This window comes from Macrobrachium rosenbergii, chromosome 16 (assembly GCF_040412425.1).
Source record: "Macrobrachium rosenbergii isolate ZJJX-2024 chromosome 16, ASM4041242v1, whole genome shotgun sequence".
Lineage (NCBI taxonomy): Eukaryota > Metazoa > Arthropoda > Malacostraca > Decapoda > Palaemonidae > Macrobrachium > Macrobrachium rosenbergii.
In genome coordinates this window covers 38,703,762-38,725,144 of record NC_089756.1, presented here as the reverse complement: position 1 = coordinate 38,725,144, position 21,383 = coordinate 38,703,762, and the positions used below count along the sequence as shown (strand labels likewise).

General features: G+C 35.6%; 1 protein-coding gene across 1 annotated transcript in view; it reads left to right on the top strand.

The window, feature by feature from the left end:
* BNIP3 (BCL2 interacting protein 3) overlaps positions 1–21,383 on the top strand; it is a 151,766-nt gene that overhangs the window by 12,014 nt on the left and 118,369 nt on the right. The window contains exon 2 of the mRNA XM_067118877.1: positions 1,870–2,103. The gene's annotated coding sequence lies outside the window, so the exon portion shown is untranslated. The remainder of the gene's footprint in view (positions 1–1,869; positions 2,104–21,383) is intronic.

The following is a 21,383-nucleotide window of genomic DNA, read 5'->3' as shown; positions in this document are numbered from 1 at the left end:
ATATAAACGATTAGCTTTTACGAAAGAAGAAAAGGTGTTCTGATAAGAATATACTTTAGCTTGTAAGATATGGGCAAAAAATAGCAAAATAATTTGTCTTCGAAACTTCAAAGCAGTTGCGAAGTGAAGATGTTGATTTAAACAACGAAGAGGTGTCATCGGTGCTTTGACTCTGATTACCAAGAATACTGACAAAGCACAGTCATTTGTGTTGATGAACTCCAAGGACGAGCTATGGCAAATGAGAGAGAGAGAGAGAGAGAGAGAGAGAGAGAGAGAGAGAGAGAGAGAGAGAGAGAGACTCTAAGCATTGAGGGAGATAGAGAGGACTTCTAGAACTCAGATGAATATGAGAGAGAGAGAGAGAGAGAGAGAGAGAGAGAGAGAGAGAGAGAGAGAGAGAGAGCTCTAGAACATAAAGAGAAATAGGGAATTCTAGAACTCGGCTAAATATGAGAGAGAGAGAGAGAGAGGACCTCTCTACTGATTATGAGATAGACAGGATAATACGTAGAGAAACAGAATGATTGACAGAGAGAGAGAGAGAGAGAGAGAGAGAGAGGACTTCTAAAGCTTTACTGATTATGAGATAGACGGAATAACAGGTAGGGAGATAGAATGACTGATAGATAGATAGATAGATAAAGAGAGAGAGAGAGAGAGAGAGAGCATGGCCCTTCCCAAGGGGATTTGATGCTGATGAGAAGGTTCCAGAGGGCAAGCCCCCCCCACGAACTCTCTTACCCTGCCACCCCCTTCTGTAGGTCCATCACAGCAACAATATCTTCCAATCTCGGGAGCACAAAGAGTGAACGCCTAAACCACCTACTTATTTCTAATTCCTCCTCCCGGAGGTCGTCAGCGTCCTTAAGTTGTTCTTTTCAAGGGACGTCTTTGAAGGATCCGTAAGGATGGGAGGAAGGAAGGACCTCCTTAAGATCCTACGGGCTTCTTAGAGGAAAGTGTAAGGATGGTCTAAGGATGGGGGATGGATGAGATTGACGTGGTATTAAGGTCAAAGGGTAGGTTTTGTATTGTTTCTTAATATCTACTGCTGTTGTTACAAGTTACTCTAGAAAGAGTAACCCCTTTTCATCTAGAAAGACTCTACCCTTAATAACGAATTCTGTTCTTACAAGTTACTCTAGAGAGACTAACTCCTTTTCATCTAGGACGGTTCTGTTCTTAACAGCTACTTCAGTTCTTACAAGTTACTCTAAAAAGAATGGTCCTTTTCATCTAGAACGGTTCTGTTCTTAATCTGTTCTTAGAAGTTACTCTAGATAGATTAACTCCTTTTCATCTAGAACGGTTCTATTCTTAATAACAAATTTAGTTCTTACCAGTCACCCTAGAAAGAACAAGCCCTTTTTTAATCTCAAACGGTTCCTGGGAGGTCATTCTCACTCGTGACAAATTTAAATTCAAACTCCAGCTTCATAACTTCAAAATACATAAAACTTCAACTTCAAAATATTATGTAGAGGCGAAAATACAGCAGATCTTCAGATGGACAAGTCTGTATTCAACCGAGATTAAATAGTCTACACCTAAATTATTATAACTTGTCATTTCCTTAATATATCTGTTTTTACGCTTATATATCTTAAGTTTATATAAGCAGTAGTAATGCTGTAACATCGTTTAAACTAACAGCTATTTTATATATTTTGTTACATCTAATAAAATTATTCATAACATAAAACATTAATATATTCACATGAATGTTCATGCAGCTACAAAGCTGATCATTTGACAGATGTATTACGTAACTATAAATGGTTCCGTGTACACGTAGGCCTACCAGAATTAAACGAAGTTTATGGAGTTTTTCAGCATCCTTTTAATTATCCCCATTTTTTTAAACAGGAGGTTGTGGAGTTGATTTTAAAGTCATTGCTCGGTCTCAGAGAACCAAGGTTAAAAGACAATGAAGATTTCGTCAGTAATTTCCTTCATAAATCTTTAGTGAACCATGCTCCAGAAGATCGGTCTACTGCTGTTCTCCTTCACCATGTGTCGAAGATTTATCGTTCCACGTCATTTGGCGTCGCAGTGGCCATCTGCACTGGGTCTACCTTCCACCTGAAAGCTTAGAATAAGGTTAGTAATTTTGCAAATAATGATTTTTCATGGTAAGGTAATGTATTTCGCTTTATTTCGGCTTTGGTGTGTTTACGTTACGACTAGGGATGTCAGGTTAGGCTAAACATTCGTCAACATTTGTAAGGATATGCCTAGCATCTGGCCGTGGTTAGTATAGGCTGTAAGATTAAGGAGTATTACAATACATTACATCAGGTTAGACTATTGAACCTTAATCGTTTAGATACAATAGGCTTATGTTTAACGGTTACCCACAGCCAACTTAGGTTACGTCAAGGGATGTGTAAGGTTAGGCTAACATTCCAGTCCGCGTTAATCGTGTCCGAAAACAAGTGAATCGGTGATAGGATAATTTCTTATGAATAATCCCATCAATTTCCATCCTCAATAATAACAAAAGTTACCACGAAGACTTGAAAATTTATAACGAATACGCGTCCATTGCCGAGTGATAGCCTATGCTTTTACCGACCTTCAAGCGGCAAAAGCTCTTCCGGTTTATTTATAAGATTGTGTGTGTGCGTGTGTTTGATTGTGTTTGGGGATGAAGGTTGCTAGGCAATGTACGGACAAACATACTCTACTTCCATAAACTTATGGACATATTTTCAAATAGCAAGAGCGTAGATGGAAAGGAACAAAAATACTACATATTCCATTAGCACACCTCTAGGCAAACCGTATCATAGTCATATACCTCTCGTCCTATCGTATCAAACATCAGTATTTTTCATATTCAGCAAAGGCGAGGTACTGCTTTGTTCGTTGTTTTGTCAGTTTTCTTGAATACGTAGATCCTCTGCGGCATACTAATCTGTGAATGGATTTGTTGCAATAGACTGGTCTTTCATTTCTTTTTGAATATTTACAAACATTAACATTTTTTTTAAGTTTTAGGGTAAACTACAGCATTTTCTGGATGCCTTGTGTACTAGGTCGGTTTTATTTTTTTTTATTGTTATTTTTATATTTTTTTGCATTTTGGCTCCATCGGTATAGAATTATGTCTTTATGACGATTTACGTTAAAACTCTTCCTCTACGTAAGCCCGTTTTCTTGAGTTATGTCTAACAATCTTTGCTCTTAAGAATGACGACTAGTTTGCTGATGAGTAGAATACGAATTGTTTAACATTCTTTTTTCCAACTTATAAACACGTATTCGTGTTATAAATATTCAAGATTTTACAAATTCCCTACACTGATTTTCACTGTCATTTAGTACCAGTTTAATTAGGTCGCTCGTAAATCGAGTGATTAGTGTATAAATAAAATAGTAATAAGTGAATATTTGATAGCTGTTAATCGTCTGAATGTGTATTAATCTGGAAAATAGTTAGAGTTAAGGTTTTGCTGAATGAATTTGTTGACAAGTAGCCATGATCGCTTCAAGTTACGTCAAGGAAAGGTTAGGTGTGGATAGCAAAGGGTAGGTTTAAAGAAAATTTAATTTGAACCATAAACATTATCCCAGGGTTTATTTTTGGAGACCCTCCCATCGGCCCGCATTTGGTCCATCAGATGGGTCGCAGAATTAGTCGCTTACAATACAAAAGCGTTTTGAATTGCTTTCTTCTGTGTCAAAAATATTGGTGCTTAAATAATGAACCGTACTTGCTTAAAAATTTTCTCAGCATGACTTTCTGATTACAAACCGGTTAATTTTGATTGTTTAAAAGGCTGGCTGACATGACAGACAGGCAGACAGTTGGTGTGATCATATATAAATTCACGCGAGCATGCAATCGACACATATACTTCCCCACTTCCTACACATCACACGCCACGTGTTGGAAAACGGACGAAAGGCTTTATTCACATTACCGTTTCCAATCGCCAAAGTAAATCGAAACGGCTCTAAACTACAGATCTGTCACATCAAAGAATCAAAGACTTATTCCCTCCTAAAGACTCGTTGACAGGACGGTAGGGGGCCTCAACTGTAAAGGTACTACAAGGAAGTTGAGTCTCTGGCAGGCTTGAGCTCTGCAGTTGGTCCTGATTTTGAAAGGAGAGGGAAAGTGAAAATGGTTATATTTTGATAAGCAGTGTTGTTTGTTAGACAGGAAGTCGTTTCCTTAAAGCCATTTTAAGAATTGTGATTATTTCCAGTGCTTTGGCTGATATCTACTTATAATCGTCTTTTTACTACTGCTAAAACTATATCTAATGTCCTTTTTACTTAACACACTCCACTTTTTCCAAAAGTTTACCTTCTCCGTAGGGGATAGTGCCGTCAGTGCACCTCACGCGCGGTGCACTGTAGGCATCACTTAAGGTTCTTTGCAGCGTCCCTTCGGCCCCTAGCTGCAACCCCTTTCATTCCTTTTACTGTGCCTCCATTCATATTCTTTCTTCCATCCTACTTTCCACCCTTTCCAAACAATTGTTTCATAGTGCCACTGTGAGGTTTTCCTCCTGTTACACCTTTGTAACCTCTCACTCTCAATTTTCCTTTCAGCGCTGAATGGCCTAATAGGCCCCAAGACTTTACCTTGGTTCTGTCTATCCGTGAAAATGGTAAATAAGATTCGGAAACCAATATATACAGTAGATTTATCAACTTTATTTTATGTATGATTTTACATAATTCTCCTGTTTCAATATCCTTTTGAGATATTGCGTTCTGTTTTTGGAGTGTGTCTTACATTGTATAGAACCTGAGAATATGGGTTCTCTGTAGGGTATAAATTGTAAAGCTGTCAGTGTAACGAAAGTTACTGCTCGCACAGTTAATAGAGACTGTACAATAAGTTGGATCTCCTCTTTTGTATTTCCTTTTACCTCCTCTTAATTCCTCCTAATGAACACCATATTCTTTGGAAGCTTGAACTTCAAGTCAATGGCTCCTGTGGGCTTGTTCCATATGAATAGATTGCATCTCCTGAATAATAATAATAATAATAATAATAATAATAATAATAATAATAATAATAATAATAATAATAATAATACTATGAAGTGATTGATTCGACTTATCTACAGGAATTAATAATAATAAAATCCACACTTATGTAGGTGTAAATATATATTTAAAAATATATTTACACCATCAGAGTGAATTTTTACCACTTTAGAAACTCGTGTTTATTAATATTATTATTATTATTATTATTATTATTATTATTATTATTATTATTATTATTATTATTATTATTATTATTATTATTATTATTATTATTATTATTATTCCATCTGATTTATAAAACCAACAATATTAAAAATCATTGAACTGTCAAAGGGATGACTAATTTCATACCAGCGGTCAGTAGTAAAATAAACTTCGTGAAGTTAGACCAAACGATTATAGGAATTTCATCAGAGAAAATGATTTATGCAAGTAGTTTTCGTTAGGGTAATGGAGAGAAGCGTTTTCATTGTTTCAGGATAATGTTAAAAGGTTCCATAACATCTAATATTTTAAGGAACTTTCAGCATCGTTTAGTAAGCTAAATGTTTAGTTTAAAGCCTTGGTCATCGAGTGCTGATTTTACCTTTCGCTAAAGCTTAAAATATGTAGATGTTTTAATTGATTTTCTTTTACTTTCAACACCACTATTTAGGTGGCATGCCCGATCACAAGGCGAATGTATGCGTTACCCATTGTAAAGAGAAGTAACGAAGAAAACGATGAAATTAATTTATCATAGAAAATGAGTATGGTTATATAGATGGGTGACTCAATTACTTATGACATGCTCATTCCTTGCAGTATTTATAAAATTGCATTTTGAATATTAACATATATATGACTGCGTTGCCATGCAACCTCGTTTTTTTTTCTTGCATAAACATATGAATTTGTTGTGGGAACTGACTCCTGAAATAATTAAGATACTTGTACGGTGAGAAGTTATACAGTAGTCTTATGGAAACAAAGTGTTTTAGTAGACAATATAAAAGATTAGTTAGTCATCATAATGCAGTTCCGTGATTTACTAGCACGAGAGATTAATATCTTTTAGCCTAGAATTAAAATTAATATGTTTATCTGGTGCGCTGATGTGGCAAGACTGTAACTTAGACAAACTTTTTTTCGTATCTGCTGTTCCTACTTGAATGTTGTAGAAATGAGTAACTTGATGTTCTCACGTATTCCACACACACTCACTCACACACACACACACACACACACACACACACACACAGAGAGAGAGAGAGAGAGAGAGAGAGAGAGAGAGAGAGAGAGAGAGAGTTGATGGTACCTTAAGAGACAGACAGACAGACCTGTAACTACTAGTGTAAAGCAAGCAGGAAAATATACACAAAACTACGTGCGTACATACACCATCTGCAACATCCTCCCACGTCGTATCTGTATACATGAATACAAGCGCATTTCATAATCTTCTGATCGCCATCACGACGCCAGATAACCCCCAATCAATCAGTCAGCCATCTAATTCCGGTTCAACCTTTTGCCCAGAGCTCATTCCGTCCCTTTTGTTAGACAGCAGAGAATTTCGTTATTCTATTTACCTTTTCTCTTCTCCTCCATTTAATGTTTGTGGGCGTCTTCTGTTATGTTGTTGTTTCTTTGTTCCTTTCCTTTGTCGTTGGTACAGTGGCCTTTCTGTGTGTGCGTTTCCCAGGCATTAGTTGTTTGTTTATGTTTCGTGGTACTTGATATTTCTTCAAAATGTTCCTCTTAGTTTATTTGGTTAATGGTGTTAATTTTTCATATATTCAGTTAGGCTTGTTATGTCGGTCTCTCTCTCTCTCTCTCTCTCTCTCTCTCTCTCTCTCTCTCTCTCTCTCTCTCTCTCTCTCTCTCTCTGTTGCTTTTCTGCAGCATTGTTGTATTTCAATGGTTATTTGTAAATGTTTTTTTTTGAAAACTTAGACAATATGACAATGTGAAGTATCATTCACATTTAGAATAGTAAGTTATATTCTCTCTCTCTCTCTCTCTCTCTCTCTCTCTCTCTCTCTCTCTCTCTCTCTCTCTCTCTCTCTCTCTCTCTCATCTCCTGTATCCTGCAAAGCGGACTTGTAAATGTTTTTTTCAGTGTGAGTCAAAACTTCGACAATATGCAAATAAGACATTTAAACTAACATTCCCTTTCTGAAGGATCTCTCTCTCTCTCTCTCTCTCTCTCTCTCTCTCTCTCTCTCTCTCTCTCTCTCTCTCTCTCTCTAAATAAAACATTTAAACCAATATTCCTTTTCTGAAAGATAAATCATATTCTCTCTGTCTCTCTAAATAAATAAACAAATAAATAAGTAAAACATTTAAACTAATATTCCCTTTCTGAAAGATAAATCATATTCTCTCTCTCTCTCTCTCTCTCTCTCTCTCTCTCTCTCTCTCTCTCTCTCTCTCTCTCTCTCTCTCTCTCTAAATAAAACATTTAAACCAATATTCCTTTTCTGAAGGATAAATCATATTTTCTCTGTCTCTCTAAATAAATAAATAAGTAAAACATTTAAACTAATATTCCCTTTCTGAAAGATAAATCATCAAACTAACATTGTCTTTCTGAAAGATAAATCATATTCTCTCTCTAAATAAATAAATAAATAAATAAATAAATAAAACATTTAAACCAATGTTCCTTTTCTGAAAGATAAATCATATTCTCGCTGTCTCTCTTAATAAATAAATAAGTAAAACATTTAAACTAATATTCCCTTTCCGAAAGATGAATCATATTCTCTCTCTCTCTCTCTCTCTCTCTCTCTCTCTCTCTCTCTCTCTCTCTCTCTCTCTCTCTCTCTCTCTCTCTCTCTCGTGTAAACGAAATAATTACAAATGATCACACGTTCTCACGTACCCTCTGGGACATTATTCCAAGGAAATGTCAGCCATTCTTATCATTATCCTGCAAGCCACAATTTCCCAAGTGACCTTGGTGACATGCCCATTACCCCGCACCGTCTCGGTGACGACACGGGTGCCCTGACTTCAGTCACGTGCAAGGGTTGGGTCCTTCTCTGTTGGTCTCACCTTGCCCGGGATCAGATGTGCTCTGACATTTTCCTCTGGAATGTTGGGTGGTTTTTATGATAATTTTTTTTTATTTTTAATTTAAAAGCTCAAGGAATTTTCAAGATAAAGTTTTCGTTATGAGATTTTGGATTTATCTTATGATTTTTTTTTTTTTTTTTGCTTTTTTGTATTTTAAAGTTCAGGGCATTTCCAAGGTAAAGTTTTCGTTGAGAGGTTTTGAAAATTGGTCTTAGCTTTTTCAGTATCATAATGCTTGAACTATCAGAAATTTATCTGACTTTATAAGTGTTGTCTCTGTGTAAACATACATATCTTCACACATGTATGTATACATTTTTTTGTTGTATATGACTATATATTTTAGTCATGTGTTTTACATAATTATAGTATATTGAGAACTGGCTTACTAATCGCTTATTGCAGTGAATATATAATTTTTGTTTTTTAATTTATTCCTTTGTGCGTTTGTAAACACACGTGACCGCATGTCTGTATGCATGTTTATCAGTAAGGGATGGATGATAAATAAGGTAGATGTGAATTATAATTTTAATAACAGCTAAATTTCTGAAATCCTTCATGAAAAAGGATATATTTATAAATATGATATATTCACACATTATATATGTATATATATGTATATACTGTATATATACATATATATTTCTATATATAATATAGATGTATATATATAAAATATATATATATATATATATATATATATATATATATATATATATATATATATATATATATATATATATAAATAACTGTTCAAATAATCTCTTTGACTTGTAAAACTGAACTCGATCGCTTTTTGCGAGCGCGTTTTTTTTTTTTTTTTTTTTTTTTGTAAGGCGAGGTGGGGCGTTGGTAAATTGACGTCATTCCCATATGTACTTCATGACGACTTTTGCTCGAAATTAATTGAATGCCGAAATATAATGGAATCCATAAGTCGAGAATGTTTGTTCATTATATTTCCAGTGGCCCCGTGGCTCTGCTTTTGAATTTCGTTTCTTTCTTTTATTCTTAAAAATCAAATATGTATTTACAGTATATATATGTATATATATATATATATATATATATATATATATATATATATATATATATACTGTATATATATATATACTGTATATATATATATATTTATATATATATATATATATATATATATATATATATATATATATATATATATATAATGTATACATATATATGTGTGTGTGTGTGTATATTTATATGTAAATATACACATTTATATATACAGTATATATATATATTATATATATAATTGTATATGTAACAAATAAATGTTTATGTGTATATATATATATATATATATATATATATATATATATAGCCCTAGGAGAGCTGTTAATCAGCTCAGTGGTCTGGTAAAACTAAGGTATACTTAACTTATAAAGTCAATAAAGATTTCAATGTGACTTTACATGCAAATGAACTTTGACAATATTTTTTACTAAAATTAATTCAGTATCTTCGTCCATTTTTTCTGCTGTTAATTATTCCTCTCTCTCTCTCTCTCTCTCTCTCTCTCTCTCTCTCTCTCTCTCTCTCTCTCTCTCTAGACTTGTTCACGCCTCCAAAGCGTCAAGTTACCCAAAACTAGGATAATTTCATCTTTTCTGAAAAAATTTTATATCCTTTATATTTGGACCAAATACCCATTTCTAGCCCAGGTTCGAAGGCGAGAATAAAATGGGATTATTTAGGAATAAAATGTAGGCATGATACTTTATTGAATTTTAGGAAAATCCGCCTATCCGTTCTCGAGATTTGTCAAGAAAACACACACACGTTACACTCACACACACACACACACACACACACACACACACACACACACACACACACGGTGTGGTCCTCTTTGTTAAATCAATTCAAGTTCCTAGTATTTGTATTAAGGTGATAACTGGATGTCATGAACTTTATTTTGTATGAATTGTGTAATTATTATATGCCTGTAGTTTGTGTATATTATATATATATATATATATATATATATATATATATATATATATATATATATATATATATATATATATATATATACAGTATATATAATATATATGTATATGTACAGTATATATATATATATATATATATATATATATATATATATATATATAATATATATATATATATATATATATATATATATATATATATATATATATATATATATATATATACACATATTTGAATCTGCTTTCAAATCTAAAATTATTGCTTAGCTCTGCAACAAGTTGGCAGAAAGACGCGTAACTATACATACAGAGAGAGAGAGAGAGAGAGAGAGAGAGAGAGAGAGAGAGAGAGAAGGTTTACGTATGGAATCACAATGAATGAAGACAGAGGTAGCTTTCTCGGCTAGCCCGAATTGTCTTGGCGCCAAGCCGTCTGACACAGCTGGAACACACACACACACACACACACACAGAGAGAGAGAGAGAGAGAGAGAGAGAGAGAGAGAGAGAGAGAGAGAGACTTCAGTAGTGCCTGTGGGTGGTGTGAACTCTAGAAGGGTGCACAAAAACTCGCCCCGATGACGTGGGCGGATTGGGAAGAAAGGGGCGGTAACTTAGCCGAATGTGACCTTGGAAGTAGACAACTTTGTTTGGCTGGGGATGGGGTGTACATTTTGTGTGCATCTGGCAACACTGTTTTGTTGTTGTTATCGTGTAGATTTCTAAAAAAAAAATTATCGTGCAGATCTCCAAGAGTTATCGTGTATATTTAACGTATCATTATGATTTTATAAGTAGATCGGGTAACGTACTGAGTAAAACCAGTGTTCATTGCGCTAGGATGAATAAAATGCATAGAATATATTTCATGAATATTTAATGATATCAATTACATTCAACGAGTTTTTGTTTTTTTAACTCAGTGGATGAGTGACCTATGACATATTCTCAGACTTTGACATTTACAATAAACCTTTTTACAATAAATCTTTTTCATTACACTAGAATACGGAAAGTACGTACGGTACATTTTAAGCATATATATGTAATCCTATACACTACAGGTATTTAAAAATTCACTTAAATGAAATTATGTTGTAGCAATAAAGGGGGTGACATGACACTCGAATTCTTTGATATTTGGTAACAGTGAGCAAAATATAATTATAGCTTTCATTTGTATGTATAAGTATGCTATATATATATATACATATATATGTATGTATGTATGTATATATATGTATATTATATAAATATATATATAATATATATAAATATTCGATGAAACGTAGCAGGAAAACTGAGCGTAAATAGGATGACGTTGGCAAATTTGGTCCTTAGAAAAAAAAAGATGATAAAACACTATAAGACCACACAATACAAAATCAACAATTATCAAATAAGATTATTCCTCGCTTCTCGAAAATGGATACCGTCTTGATTATCTTACATTATCTTATTTCCATCCAAGATAAATTGATTACAAGAAAACTATACATAGACAGGATCCTGGTTGGCCGAAGCGAAGCTCCCTTGAAACCGTAATGATATCGTAGCTATAAATGAGTCGGTTGCATTATTGAACGGGATGTCTGGCGTCGCTTTGCGGCTTGGTAAGCGAAATTTTACCGGTGGTTTGCTGTCTAATATTTACTGCAAGTCTGTGGGTATTTAGGCCCGTAAGGGGGCAGTGCCGTCAGTGCACCTCATGCAGTACACTGTAGGCATTACTTAAGGTTCTTCGCAGCGTCCCTTCGGCTCCCAGCTGCAACCCCTTTCATTCCTTTTACCGTACCTCCGTTCATATTCTCTTTCTTCCATCTTGCTGTCCAGCTCTCCCAACAATTGTTTCATAGTGCAACTGCGAGGTTTTCCTCCTGTTACACCTTTCAAACCTTTCTACTCTCAATTTCCGTTTCAGCGCTGAATGACCTCATAGGTCCCAGCGCTTGGCCTTTGGCCTAAATTATATATTCTGTTATATATTCCATGGCTATTTAGTTTTTTCAGAGTCGTGATGTAATGACAGTATAATTGTAGGTCGATTATATTTTCCATAATTCGGATTATTTTACAATCGCCATTCTCGGTTCCAGAGGTCATTTATTCCTCACACCGCTGGACTGTGGAAGTCTCACAGGATGTTGTGGAATTAGATCCTCAGAAGTTCAAACGAAGAGGCAATGCATTACCTCCTAAAACAGTTCGCCTTGTACATTAATAATTTATTTACATTTTATATTTATCTATTTATCGATTTATTAATTTATATATTTTTATTTTCTAAAAACTGGCCTCTGCACCTCCGTTCATATTCTCTTTCTTCTATCTTACTTTCCGAGCTCTCCTGACAACTGTTTCATAGTGCAACTGCTTTGAGGTTTTCCTCCTGTTACACCTTTCAGACCTTCTCTGCTCTCAGTTTCTGCTTCAGCGCTGAATGACCTCAGAGGTCCCATCGCTTGTCCTTTGGCCTGAATCCTATATTCTAAAACCTGGTCTCGTATTTCTGTGTTTCCCATTTTCTTCTGTTACTTCTATGAAATGAGCACCAAAATATTCTTTGGGCTTCTTGAATAATAATAATAATAATAATAATAATAATAATAATAATAATATTGAAAAGGATGGCTGTATTAGTCAGCAACTGGCCGATATATAACATGAATATCGGCCAGTTGCTGACTAACATCGCTGAGCCTGCAAAAGCGAATCATAAGGAATATAGAGAAGACACTATATAAGATAAATTCGCAGAGAAGACACTATATAAGATAAATTCGCAGAGAAGACACTATATAAGATAAATTCGCAGAGAAGACACTATATTAGATAAATTCGCATAATACAGCCATCCTTTTTAATAAGACCTGTTTAAAAGAGGGTCTACTCCCTTCAAATAATAATAATAATAATAATAATAATAATAATAATAATAATAATAATAATAATAATAATAATAATAATAATAATAATAATAATATCTGGCCACAGCTAAAATGTGGAACAGGTTGCAGAGTGCAGTTGCAGAATATTCTGACCAGGAAATGTTGAAGCGAGGAGCAAATTCATTCCTGCTCTCTGCTTCTGCTGCTGCTGCTGACGTCTCCTGAATTTCAGGTGTATCGGTTCTATTTTCTATTCCCTCATAATTATTTACTTGCTCTCTCTCTTCTCTCTCTCTCTCTCTCTCTCTCTCTCTCTCTCTCTCTCTCTGCGCGGTTGATTTCCCTTTGGGGCCATTCTGGGTTCATATAGTCTTTTGGCTCTGTCCATAATGGTTTTCAACTGAAGATTCAAAGAAAAAGAAATTAATAATGATATATTATCACCTCTGGTCCTGTTATCAGAATCAGATTCCTCATTGGACTGGTTGGTACCGTTCTCGGCCAGCACTCTGGAGGGCCCGAGTTCGAATCTCCGGCCGGCCAATGAAGAATTAGAGGAAAGATTCAAAGAAAGAAATTAATAATGATATATTATCACCTCTGCTCCTGTCATCAGAATCAGATTCTTCATTGGAATTGTTGGTACCGTTCTCGGCCAGCACTCTGCAGGGCCCGAGTTCGAATCTCCGGCCGGCCAATGAAGAATTAGAGGAATTTATTTCTGGTGATAGAAATTAATTTCTCGGTATAATGTGGTTCGGATTCCACAATAAGCTGTAGGTCCCGCTGCTAGGTAACCAATTGGTTCTTAGCCACGTAAAATAAGTCTAATCCTTCGGGCCATGCCTAGGAGAGCTGTTAATCAGCTCAGTGGTCTGGTTAAACTAAGGTGTAATTAATTTTATCAGAATCATTCTTACAGTTTGTTTCATAAATACTGCTATAATTACAGTCGTCAATTGTATTATTAAGATTATACCATTGATCAACTGATAAAGTAATGCCAGTATTATAATTTTTTTCCTCTTATCATACCGTCATAATTACAGTCATAACTTGCAGCATTAGCGTTATACCATTAACACATCATTATGTTAATCCTGACATATCACTGTATGAATCCTATTTTTGCACCTGGTTCCTCTTGCTTTAAGGTCGAAAATCCTCCCTTCCAAAGAAGTACTTTGCCTCTTCCTGTCTTGAGTTGCGATCTGCTACCTGACGTCAGATCTTAGCTCCAAAACTTTTCTCGAAATCAAAACATGAATTCGTTATAGTAACAGTTGGTTAAAGAGTAAAAACCCAAATCAGTTAGTGCGCATGACCGGCCAAATGGCTTCGTTGTTGAAGTTACTGAAAGAATATAATGAAGGAAATACGGTTCGGCTTAAACTAGTAAAGAGTGGACTAGAATTATTTGAAGGAACTAGTGTTCTTATGCATGCATGCAATTTGGCCCAGTTTCCATAATCTGAGCAGATTGTTTAAATAATCAGTCTTTGGTCAATCATCTTTTGGTGACTTTCACACAACAACTGGGGCACTTCCTCATGGGTAATGGTCCCACGGGTGAGACAGGTGTTGTCCCTCAGGAATACAAATGCGACAAGTGTACGATGCTCTGTAAAAGCATTTGGTTTATGCGTAGTCCGAACAAGTGCACAGGACACACACACACACACACACACACACACACACACACACACATATATATATATATATATATATATATATATATATATATATATATATATATATATATATATAAATATAAATATATATATATATATATATATATATATATATATATATATATATATATATATATATATATATATATATATACAATACACATGTAAGTGGAATTTATCGTTGACATACCGATGCCCACAGCCAGCTGACATACAGTTCAATCTCAACCATTGCTCTCTCTCTCTCTCTCTCTCTCTCTCTCTCTCTCTCTCTCTCTCTCTCATTGTTCTACGTTGCTCTTTAGATCTTGACCTAGCTTGGGCAGTCGTTGCTTGAGGCCCGGTTAGCTAATAGCCGAGGTCGCTTGGTGTCACCTGGAAAGCAAAGAAAATAAATATAACAAGTAGAATAAACTATAAATGATCGATTAATGAACTAAAATATAGAATTAAATGTTTGCGGAGTCAAAAAAAAGTATTAATGGAAAAACAAATCAGAAGAGAAAAAGATTCTTAAGTATATGGAGAGAAAAATAGAACTCAAAGCGAATCAAAGACTGGAAACAATATCCTGCTTTGTCAACAACTGGAAATCATAGATGTTTATAATGCTTTTTTAAATGTCATGTGGAATCTCACTTGTTTATTGTTGTCACTGCTGCTATTATTGTTGTTTCTTTTATTATCGCTATTACTATTATTGTAAATACCATTATCATCATTTCAACTTTTTACAAAAAAAAAAAAGCGTAAGTTATCAGTTCAGATCTGAAGATCAGATTTCCTTTCGGAATTATTCCAAGTCGATGCACAGATTCTCATTAAACTTTTCAGAAAGGTAAGCCATGCTTTAAAACTAAACCCTCCAGATCCGGAAACGAATCTGGCATGAGATAAAATCTGAAGACATAGAATATATATTTTTTTGTATTTTTCCTTTCCTGAATTGTTCAATCTGTCTTGTAATAAACAAAAGAAGAGCGTATTTGCCCGTCACGGTCTCTTCAGCAGTTGATGTTATGAGGAAGAAGAATCCATTTTCACACACACGTATGCGCCATGTACATCTTTCTTGCTCGTAGTAGTAGTTGTAGTAATAGTCAGGAAATACCGTTGGAACGGCTCATCTCTCACGTAGTGGTAGTAGTAGTACTAAACGGGATTTTTTTGGAACGGCTCATCTCTGTCTCTACAGAAAGACAACCTGCAATTCTAGTCTCCCCCTGATTACATACATTCCCCAACAATCACACAATGACGACGAATGTTTCCAGGGGGAGGGACAGTGACCTCAGTGCACATTTACTTTGAATTATGAAACTCCCTTTAGTTCGGTTCATCATCGTGAAAGTGTCCTGAGTGGAGGTAATCTCTCCCTAATAGTTTCTCTGAAAAGTCTTTTGGGTTACGTGTTGCATAGCCTCGTTATCTGCTTGAATGCTTATGTGTGTGGGTGTGTGTGAGTTTGTGCATGCTTGCCTACGTGTCAGTGAACTGTTATGCAAATATACCGCCCAAATCATGGCCACTCATGTGATCATCCATTATGCTCACTTCAATTTCCGTACGAGAGTCAAACGGTGTTGAACCGAACATCTGAGCGCATGCATGTACGCAGGAAATGCAAGTTCACGTCAATTTCCTCGCTCCTCGGGGAAAATAAACTTGATACGAGAACCAAGAGTTTATGAAAATACAGCGCAGTTGAGCAATTGCGCTTTTCCCACTTAAATTAACTCTAGCGTGTCGATACAGACAGATGTACGAATAGAAGGATTACGTGATCGGATGCATGTTACGAGGCCTTGAACAACCAGGCTCGGGGGGAAAGATTAGTCTAGTGTACAGGTTACGTGGCCCAGGTCTGCGGACGTGAATATTCGCACGTGTCACGTAGCGGAGCGAAAGATGGAGTGATAGGGAGATAGAATTAGAGTAATTAATCCTCCATCGTTATTAATAGTATCCTTCTGTCGTTTTCTCTTAGCAAAACGTCTCTTTTAAGTATTTACTTGATTAAGTCAATAGGGTAGTGCCGTATCTCAAAAGATCTATTGAGATGGCTTTGTCTGTCCGTCCGCGCTTTTTCTGTCCACCCTCAGATCTTAAAAGCTACTGAGGCTAGAGGGCTGCAAATTGGTATGTTAATAATCCACCCTCCAATCGTCAAACATACCAAATTACGGCCCTCTAGCCTCCTCGGCAGCTTTTTATTTTATTTAAGGTTAAAGTTAACCAATATCGTGCGTTTGGCAACGATACAGGACAGGCCACCACCAAGCCGTGGCTCATGCAGAAAACTCAATTGCGCCGAAGAAACTTCGGCACATGTTTAACTTGTTATTCATTAAAATGAATTAATATATATTACCTTAATTTGACCTCTTATTTTATTGATGAATTCTCATAGCAAACTGGAGCACAGTAATGCTTAAGGAGGTGGACAGCCAAGTAGCAAGAGGCCGAAGGGAACGGGTGGGATGTTAAAAGGCAGAAGGCAATGCGGCTAGGGGTGGAAGTCCACAGGTGCACAACAGGCCTCTTAGTCTAAAACAACCAACCGCCGGCGATAGTGTAAAAGTATAGAAATAGATGATGAGAAAGTATTAAAGTAATTACAGTCTGCTATGCATATTCATGCACAATATACATGAAAATTATACATGTAATAGAGAGAGAGAGAGAGAGAGAGAGAGAGAGAGAGAGAGAGAGAGAGAGAAAAAAAATTTATTTTTATTTGATAGTATGCATAAATTGTCGTTGCTACAGTCAAGGTATTATATACTGTATATGTATACATATATATATATATATATATATATATATATATATATATATATATATATATATATATGTGTGTGTGTGTGTGTGTATAAATACATATATACATATGAATATCTTTACATATATATGTATATATATATACACACATATTTGTATTGTAATATGTTTGTTTATATATATATATATATATATATATATATATATATATATATATATATATATATATATATATATATATATATGTTTTTTGTGTCTGTCTGTCTGTCAGCCAGTCATAATAGTCTGTGAAATCCAAAAGACGTGCCGTAAAACTGCAAAACAAAAATCTCACATTTTAGAACGATTTAAAATCATAACCGTGTCCATCTCGAGTTAATTTTAGAATCCGCAGCGCTTAATAGTATTCATGCATATGCAAACGATGACATTACATTACCTCGCTATTACAAGCATAACATATTAAGGAAGGTCATGCAAGCTTTATGCTTTCTTCGTGATGCACATAAAACTGCTTGCAGTCGTTCTGTTCGGCTGCGTTTTGAGGGCGGGGAGACCTTACTGGTTAGTAATAGTCTATAAATAGTTGATAATTGGCTTGTGTTATTGACACTTCTTTTAGAAAATTCTCATCTGACCCTATCCGATAATTGGCTCTAGTTTATTGCGGTTATGCTAATAATGTTTGGCCATATTAGGTCACCAGAGATGGTGACAGAATTCTTACTTGCCTTGGGACTTCTTCGTAACACACGTCAGGCCACTCTTTCACACATTTCCCCGCCGGATGCAGGGTTTGGAAGTCCTTGCTTTTTCGTAACACACGTCAGGCCGCTTCTTCCAACATTTACCCACACACACACACTGGAAGCATTGTATGGAATCTCTTCTTGCTTGTTCGTACCACACGTCAAGCCACTTCTTCCCACAGTTAACCTCACCCACTGAAAATAGGTTTTGGAATGTCTTCTTAAGTTTTCCTTACCACAAATCAAGCCACTTCTTCCCAGATTTGCCCACTGGAAACCAGCTTTGGCATTCTCTTCTATCCTCTGTGTTTCCTGATTTCCATTTCCATAACGGACACAGGTTTCGGAAGTCCTTGCTTTTTCGTGCCACATGTCAAGCCACTTCTTCCCACATTTCCCTACTGGAATCCTGCTGTGGTTTTCTCTTCTGTCTTCTGTTTTTCCCGATTTCTATCACATCTCTTCCTCTAAGAGGCAGGACAATCTATCTCTTCACACCTGGTTAAGCTTCTCACTTTCTCCATCCTATACGTTTTCCTTGACTTCCTCGGGCCTAGGCTAGAAAAGTGCACGAGGTGGCCAGTTACGTCGGCCTTTGCTTCTTCCTGCAAATCGGGTAACTGCAGATTAATTTCAGAAGGGAACAGAAAAAATTACATTGTCTAATTATTACTTAGTAAAGTATTCTTTGTAGCAACTTTACAGCAATTTACAGCAACTTTACAGCAATTCACTGCAACTTTACAGCAGTTTACAGCAACTTACTATCACTAAGTCAGTTGCAATCGGTCTTGTGAACATAAACAAACATTGCACTTAATTGATTGAATCGTATCTTTTTGTATTTTGTTTACTATTCTTATGCAGTTTAGGTCTGTAAACAGTTGAATCTTCTCTTCTGCATCCAGACTTAAATCGTTCTCTCTCTCTCTCTCTCTCTCTCTCTCTCTCTCTCTCTCTCACACATTGCTCTTTCTTTACTAGTACAAGGTACTCTTCTGTTTTTGTACTTTTATCGTATTTCTAATTATAAGACAATCATTCTCTCTCTCTCTCTCTCTCTCTCTCTCTCTCTCTCTCTCTCTCTCTCTCTCTCTCTCTCTCTCTCATTGCCCTTTCTTTATTGAACACAAGGTAATGTTCTCTTTTTATACTTTTATCGTATTTCGAATTATGAGAAAATAATTTTATCTCTCTCTCTCTCTCTCTCTCTCTCTCTCTCTCTCTCTCTCTCTCTCTCTCTAATTGTTCTTTCTTTACTGAACACAAGGTTATCTTCTCTTTTTATATTTTATCGTATTTCGAATTATAAGAATATCATTTTCTCTCTCTCTCTCTCTCTCTCTCTCTCTCTCTCTCTCTCTCTCTCTCTCTCTCTCTCTCTCGCTGCCCAGGTGAGAAATTTAAAAGACGTAATGAGGATAATTACGTACAGAATTAAGACGTTAAACTCCCCTCGAGTAATTACGCTAAATAAGCGTATCGTAAAAAGACCACGCCATCTTGTGTGTGTGTTTTTTTTTTTTAATGTCGTGTTACGGTTTCGATTGAACTTTGCGTCCTGATAATCCCTAATAAGTTCGCAGAAGGTTTTTTTTATATATATACTTTTTTTTTTACAGGTGCTTGGTTCTCCGTCACATTTATGAACCGACGATAAATTGTATTTGTAACGGAACGATTGGAACAAGTAAAAATTTCTTTGGCGCAATCGAGTTTTCTGTACAGCCGTTACAGCGTATAATCAAGGCTACCGAAAAGAGATCTGTCTTTCGGTGGTCCCGGTATAATGCTGTACGAGCCCCGGCCCATGAAACTTTAACCACGGGCCGGTGGGTTGCCTATCGTGTATCGTTGCCAGAAGCACGATTACGGCTAACTTTAACCGTAAATTAAATAAAAACTACTGAGGCTAGAGGGTTGCAATTTGGTATGCTTGATGATTGGAGGGTGGATGATCAACATACTAATTTGCAGCCCTCTAGCCTCGGTAGTTTTTCAGATCTGAGGGCGGACAGAAAAAGTGCGAACAGACAAACAAGGCCGGTACGATAGTTTTCTTTAACAGAAAACTAAAAAGCCAATTTAACTTAGGGCAGACTTTTTCTTACGAATCTGCAACCGAACAGTTATTAATTCTTAGTCATGAAATGATTCTTTGCTTTTATTTTTATAAATAGCTTATTCTACTCCTTTGAATCAGTATAACAGATGCTGCTGCATAAGATTAATATAAGTAACAGATTCTACTCCCTAGACTTAAATGAGTCATAGGTTCCACTCCGTTGGATTAAAATGAATAAGTAACAGAATCTACTACATAGAATTAAAACACGTAAGTAGCAGATTCTACTCCGCAGAATTAAAACAAACAGGTAACAGATTCTATTCCATAGCATTTAGATAAATAAGTAACAGATTCTACTCCATAGAGTGCAAATGAATTAGTGACAGATTCTACTCTGCAGAATTAAAATAGATAATCAACAGATTCTACCCCACATACTTAACAAGTTAGTAACAGATTCTACCATATCTCACTAAAACAGTAACAGACTCCACTCTACATAATTATAAACAATAAAAAATAAATCAATAAGTAAAAAACACTCTTTCCCGAACACTTTCAATGCACGTGCGTTTTATCATTTATGATCACTCATTACATTCGTACGACCTTGAGGGTGAGTTTATTGCGTAGATAAATTTATAAGCTTTCCTTCTCTCTCTCTCTCTCGTTTCTTTATCTTTATATGATATAGTAGGTGTGTATATGTAAGAGAGATGAAGAGAAAGACTGACACACACACAGAGAGAGAGAGAGAGAGAGAGAGAGAGAGAGAGAGAGAGAGAGAGAGAGAGAGAGAGAGAGAGAGACTGTCTTCGTGCAATTCAGGAATCACAAGTGCCTGACTTGAAATTTTTTTAGAAATATTATGCCAAATTGTGTTTTGTGATGTATTATATATATATATATATATATATATATATATATATATATATATATATATATATATATATATATATATATATATATATATAGCATAGCTTCGCTGTAGACGTGTTCAGGTGAAAGTCCACTGATTGGGTAGATAAAAGTTCCTGTCTACCGCTCAGGCAAACGAAAGTTCCCGTCTGTAGCTTACAGCGTAGGGGGTGTGCTGCCAGTGCACCTCACGCGGTGCACTGTAGGCATTACTTAGGGTCCTTTGCAGCGTCCCTTCG